Raw genomic sequence first — 7,266 nt, 5'->3', positions numbered from 1 at the left:
AGAGCCGCCTGGCAGGCAGCTCCCAGCAGCGGGGACGGGCGGCAGCACGCGGCAGGAACAATGGCGGCGGCAGGCTGCGGGTGTAGACGACCGCCTCGAACACACGAGGAGAGAGCGAGAGAGAGAGGGGCGTGCCGCGCTGCCTCTCTCATGGGGTTCTTCGGCGCCAGTTTTGCATTTCCGGGCTTTTCAGCCAATCAGACGGGACCTAGTCCTGCCCCTGCTTCCGGCCACGGCTCCTCCCCTGCAGCAGCTGCTCCCCCCCCACATACACACACAGAGGGGGTTCAGCACCGTGTGGAGACACCGTTTTAAGTCAGTTTTGTCGGCTGACTCAAAGGACATTTCATGTTCGTGTAAGGAAATACCTGGTCCTTCACAGCACCTTAATCATGATGTCTGGTGCAGCAATGACTTGTGGCTCCATTTTGTCACAAGGACATGGTCAATAGCAAGGTGCTGTCATACCAGCATGAATACTGTGGGATAGATGCTGGGCTTCAGGAGACTTGTTCCTTGCTGGCTCCCGTAGGAAAGGGGTTCAATGCTGGAGATTATTTGTGCTAAATTATCACACTTACATTGGCCAGTGGAAGTGCAGTGTGATTTTGTCCATTCCTCTTCCCTTGCCCATTTGATCCCAAATGATGGGAACAAGTAAAATGTTTTCCCATTTATCCTTGCCTGACTAGACCAAATTTCCTAAATAACACCATATGAGACCTGAAAAGCAGGTGGCCCATGGGCACAGAACCCACATCTCTCCAAAGTCTCAGTTTTCTAATGCTGTTCTGAAGAAAGAGCCTTACAACTCAGGTATGATGCTGATGAAATACTAATACCATTCCTCCTGGAAGTTAATCAATTTATCACAATGTGGTTGGCTTCTATTCCAGAAATTTCAGATACTAAGTGAAAAGTATCATGGTACTAAATATTTTGCAGTAATAAATTAATATAATTATAGAGTTAATACTATCTTTAAGATGTTCTTTCTTAGGAGAAAACAGGTAATTTTCTACTATTTGGATATTCCTGACATTTGATAGAAATGAAAAGTTAAACAGCAACTCCTTTAATTTCACAGTCTGTGATTCTTTCATAAAACCTTTAAAGATCAATTATGTCCCATCAACGCAGAAGTCAGGCTGAACTAAGTGATGTATGCATAAATAGCTCTATACAGTCAAATATTGTAGAATGAGCAACTCAGCTGTTAAATTCACATTCAAAGAAATGTTATTTTTGGCCCTGTATTACACTTCACCATTACACTAATCTTTCTGATTTATCATATCTTCTGTTGTGGAGGCATCTTGTTGTACATGTAGCTCTGTGTCAATTTCAAAGAACTTGTGCAGTTGAATAAAACAGAAATTGAAATTGAAAAGCAGTTGTTTATTGATAGGCCTGTGCAATATCCCAAACACAAAATGAACTCAGTGAATTAATGCTTTTCTAAGCCACCCTCATTTTTTTTGGTTTATCTCACAAAAACAAAACAAACAAACGAAACAAAACTAACTAACAACAACAACAACAAGCTTTGCTCTCATTTCCCCTTAAAAATAGAGGAGGTGTTAGCATTCCAGTAGAAGCTGGAAGCATGAAGCATGGTTGGATGTGACTTCTGAAGAAATGACATTGCAATAGTTTGTTGGGATTTTCAAACTAAATTGAAGGCTTGCCTAAAAACAGAAGGCACCCTGGAGCAGAGGTGTGTGCCCACTATCCTTCTAGTGACACTGACAAGTTTCTAAAAACCCATCCTCCAATTTAGAGAAGCTGGAAATACTGAGTAGCCAACATCTGGCTGTAGAGCTTGTGTGCTGTGGTGAGAACTGGAAAAAATTGTGTCTGCCTGATTTTTAGCTCTGCAGTCTATAGTAATCAGTAATTTCACCCCCAGGTAATTCTCAATGCTGCTGCAACACAGCAGGAAGTGCCCACAACTAATGGATAATGGGGAGAAGCAGGGAGCCCATCAGGATCTGGCATTTCCCTCCTGCAGGGCAGCTGCCAAGCTCTCACACTGCAAAGGTGAGGTCAGGAGAAGAGCTGAGGGGCAGGATACATCCCAGCAGGTCACACAGCAGAGCTCTGTCCCAGCACAACACAGGGTTGATTGTTGTCTGTTCAAAGAAGTCATGAATTATCAGAGCAAGATGTTGGTGTACTTCATGAGTCTGAGAAATGGTCTACAAAGTCAGTATCTAACCAGAGATCTTCAGAATTACTTTTGGACTAGCTCATAAAATATACCTGCATAGTAGTGAATATGCAGACTCATTAATAGCTTTATTTCACACATTTAGCTGAAAAATTATCATGGTGGTTCATTAATCAGGTAGGTATACTCACCTCTCATGACTCACCTCACCGGGAGTACTGTGTCCAGTTCTAGAGTCCCCAGCAAAAGAAGGACATGAAGCTCTTGGAGCGAGTCCAGACAAGGGCCACAAAGATGATCAGAGGGCTGGAGAACCTCTCCTATGAAGACAGGCTGAAAGAGCTGCGGTTGTTCATCTTGGAGAAGAGAAGGCTTCAGGGAGAACTTAGAGTAGCCTTTCAATATCTGAAGGGGGCCTACAGGAAAGCTAGGGAGGGACTTTTTACAAGAGCTTGTAATGACAGGATGAGGTGGTGAGGTTACCCAGAGAAGCTGTGGATGTCCCCTTCCTGGAAGTGTTCAAAGCCATGTTGGATGAGACTTGGAGCAACTTTGTCTAGAGGAAGAAGGACAGGTGGAACTAGATGATCTTTTAAGGTCCCTTACAACCCAGACCATGGGTTCTATGATTTTGCTGTGGAAGAGTCCTGTAAGTCCCAACTCAAAACAGTATACACTCCAAATATTAAAGTAATGAAGAAATCCTATTGCAGACGGGAAGAAACAGGTAATATCTATTCAGTCAATATGTAACAGAGCAAAACATCATTTGGGAATCCTTTTATTATTCTTAAGTCTATGATCCAGTGGAGTAAATGTGTAGAGGTACATCTTTAAAATCTTCCTGTGAAGGACTGGAACACACTGCAGCAATACAAAGCTTATTGCACGTCTAAATCTATTATCTACAAGACACAGTTGCAATAAAGTGGTACCCAAGAAAACCTCTCTAGAAAAACAAGAAAGAGTAGGCTTTTCTGCCAGCACTAGGATGAGCATGGGGGAGAGCATGAGAGAATATAGAAAACCTGTTTCTCTTTGGACCTTTTTTATTGTTGTCTACCAGCAGTGTGGTTGAGCCCCTCTGCACTGCAGGGAAGAGACCCTCCAGTCTCCTTCATGCAGTGCTGTCAGATGGTGGATGGATTGCTCTGAGCTTAGTCCAGCTCAGCCCTCCTCCTTTTCCTAACAGTGATGTGACAGGGGAGACAAGAATGTGACCATTTCAGTGTGTTGCAAGATGTGATAATCAAAACAAACAAACAAAAAAATATCTACAGCCACAAAGGCTTAGACCCCTGTATCCAGCAGTCACCAGCTCTTAGGATGAGAATGAAGAAATTTGAACGTTTCTTATAAGACCAGCACTTTTTAAAAATCTCTCATCATAAGAACACAGTCTTTCATCACAGGCGCTTCCTCTGCTATGTCCTTATGTGCTCTGAGCACTAGGTACTCAAAGAATTTCATGTTTTATTGATCACTCATACTTAAGTTTAGCTAATGGATGGTACCAGTTACTCAGTCAGTTGGTAGAGGAGAGATTTTAAATCATGCTGGAACACAGATATGACTCACAAGACCATACCCTTTCCAGATTTTATGCAAGAGCTAAAGCATCATGATCTACAGCTCAAACACAGAAAAGGCTTTGAAAAACAACGGAGAAAAGGCCCTGACTGTGTACTTCTCTGCATCCTATAATCTTTTACACATGTGCAAAATGTAACGCAGCCAAATGCAAACAGTGTTTTTCATCCACTTTCCAGGGACACCATGTGAGGTACCTATCCAGGCAGACCACTTAGGAGCACATACACCTTTCAGCGTGCAAGCCATGTAACGCTACTTGAACCCCAACACGGTAGCAAGAGATCCTGCTTTGTTGGATTTGGGTCTAAACAACCACTTGCCATGCAAGACAAAGGAAAAGACAGTATTTTCTATTAGACAACCATTTTAACCTCTTTAAGTAAACAGAGTGCAACCTGAAGTTTCAGTCTAGCTGGCAGCAGAGCTTATTTCATTAGTAATGGGAATTTAACCTGTAGGAAATGAGGGGGAGGCAAAATAGTATTGAACATGTCTATCTGGACACATGGTGACAGCACTAGGAGAGGTATCTCACTCAGAGGTCGCTGGTGACAATGAGAAAGCTTTTCTTAATTTCACCTTGAAGATCAGTAGACACAGGAAAGAAATGGGGCCATGCTACTCCCCAGGCTGAAAGGGTCTGGAGCACACAGATACAGGCAGACACAGCAAAGCAACCCTTAACAGAGGCCAGTTGTTTCCAACAGGCAGCCTGGAGGTAGAAAGGAGTTTCTAAGTGCTGCCTCGATGGGGCTGGTCTCCCTGGCCCCATATGAAGGCAAGGTTCTCCTCAAGGACTTCTTGTACTGAGAGGTTTCCCACTTCTCTTCACATGCAGGGAGCTGAGTGACCATCACTATCCTTTGACAAGAAACAGATAAACACACTACTGAGGACAGAGATAGCAAGAAGGGGCATTAGTCCTCTGTCTTCCTCAAAGGTCTGAGGATGATTAGTAACCCCCCTATGGTAAAGAAAGGGTGAGAGTCTTCATGACTGCTGTATTACTTGTGTTACTGCATAGTAATGCAACAGGAAGGTTTCCTGGCCCTGTTTCTCTTCTGTGCTGATCTTCTTTCTGATATGTTCCTCCCACAATGTTGTGTTGCTGTAGTTTAGCTGATCTTCAGAAGAAGGGCACCAGCATCTCTTGTGGCTTAGGAAGAAATGTAAAGACCTTGATTTGAAAGGACCCCTGAGCCCACTGCCTGGCTACTCCAGGCAGCAAAGTATTCACATGCTATTGAATTACCATCTTCTGTGGCTGAAGGGAGCTGCAAGGGAATGCCACGCTCGCTGTCTGATAGTGCAGACGCTTAAGTACCTTTTTACAGTTCTTCAGCATCATCTCTCTCTCATATTGTTGCCATGTTGCAGAAACAGCACATGAAGGGTCTTAGCTTTCAAACTAGCATCCAACTGCTAAATACAACTTAGCCTGATGTCTGGTGGTGTTAGTCTAAAATAAATACTAATGTGGATGTATTGCTGCATTACAGAATTATGTTATACACACATACAAAAATGCGATCAAGCCTTTTATAAGGTAAGCAGGTCTACAGGAGGTATAACAATACTTATGCCTCTAAAATCCTATGGAATCATTCTTATCAGCATTACATTCTATAGAACAGAAACACATTTTCTGTTACTTCAATATAAAACATTGATAGTGTTTGATTTTAAAATTTTATGTGTCCAGTCTTTAGAAAATTATGCAGTCCATGAGGTTATATCTAAAAGATCATGTGTATATGCACTGTTCAAATAAAATCATTCACAGTGTATATATATACATCCTCTGTAATACGAATATGTTACTGTATGAGAAGAAAATATAACAGCTTGTTTCCAGGGAAATTACAGCTAAAGTCCTTAAGCACATCTCTCCTCTGCCCACATGAAGAATATCTGAGGTAGTGGGGAAAAAGAAAAATGAGATTATAGTATAATCTCACACTTGCATGCAGGATAGAATTACAAGGCTATGAAGATGGCAAGGATATACTTTTTCTTCCAGCTACCAGAGACTGCTGATCTTGGATACTGTGAGCCAGGAGACATTCCCTCTCATAGAGGCAAGATACCACTAAGCTGCTAGTGATTCTCATCTTGCTCCTCAGCAAAGTTTTTCATCAAACTGAATACCTACCAATATTTTGAAGGTAGCAAAGAAAATGTTTCAAAAGCAGGAGTAAGTGGCAGTGAATTTACTTCCTCTCTTCCTGTTTTGACAACCTGACACAGCACACAGTCATGCATACAATCAGATTATCTCCCCTTACCCAACACAGAGTGACTCTGTGGGAGTTTAGGACAAATGCTTAAAAAGCATGTAAAAACATACTCTTTGTCACATGCACAGATCATCTAGCACTTTACTACTCACGAGCAGAACAAATACAAATGAATGGAGAAAACTGCACAAAAGCTGTATTTTACCTATTTTATTTATTTATAATAGTAATGGAGGGTTTTGCAAAGCTGATTCTCAATCATTACTTGCCTTTTTACAAGCGTGTTTAACATCTGCTGTGTCAGGTAAATGCGTAGTTATTTAGTCCTCTGTAGAGATGGTGCTGATTACATAAAGGAGCAGGTGTATTTCCTAGGTAATGCAGCTGAAACAGAAATCTTTTGTCCCAGGGGAGACTGGGCATGATGTATAAAATGTGCTGAGGATACAGGATGCAGTGCTTAGTAGGAAAGTCAACAAATTCCCTTGCAAGGTATGCAACCTCTGTACATTGGGAGCATCACCACCAGGTATCTGAACATGCTGTAATGAAATTATTTCACTGACAGTTGCAGACTCTGTTCTTCCAGTGCGAAGACCAACAGCAATTTTCCTTGTCAGCAAGAGAGACTAACTAAGCCCCTTTCCTTCCTCTCTCTCTCTCTCTCTCTCTCTCTCACACACACACACAAACACACACACACTTTGCACAAAGCAACCGTTTTTATGCTCCTCTTCGCTTTGGGGACCACAGATGCCCTGACTCCGCAAGCCCACACGGCTGGCCAGGACCCTGCTGTGCAGTTTTGTGTCTGTAATAATTATGAACAGTGCCAAAACCTATCACTTTCTGCTCCTGCACCAGTGCCATCATTTACCCTAGTTGCTCTTCTCCATGCTTAACCTCGGATTAGAGCCCATACCCATCAGTGTCTGCCCTGATGTTGTTCTCCTTGGTGTTTAACGTTCAGCTCCCTGATCATACTTGTAGCTGCCTGCTGCACCTGTCTCCATTTCAGCTTAGCTCAGCTTTCCTTTCATTCAGCCAAAATATAGCTCCTCCAAGTCATATCACACATAGGCAGCCTGTCTTTGGATGAAGTTACCTCACTACATAATTTAGTAGCTCACTCCTTAATAGGCTCTACTCTGGCTGCAGGCAGAGGTATGTTAATTAGTAAGCAGTCAGAGCTATGAAATATTGGCCCAGTAATTACCCACTGAAAATTTGCATCTTACTGAACCATGTTTGAGCCCATCTAAATTG

The sequence above is a fragment of the Chaetura pelagica genome, unplaced genomic scaffold (assembly GCF_000747805.2).
Source record: "Chaetura pelagica isolate M959 unplaced genomic scaffold, ChaPel_1.0 scaffold90, whole genome shotgun sequence".
In the NCBI taxonomy this organism is placed as follows: Eukaryota; Metazoa; Chordata; class Aves; order Apodiformes; family Apodidae; genus Chaetura; species Chaetura pelagica.
The sequence above is the reverse complement of the archived record's forward strand: the minus strand, read 5'-3'. Positions refer to the sequence as shown.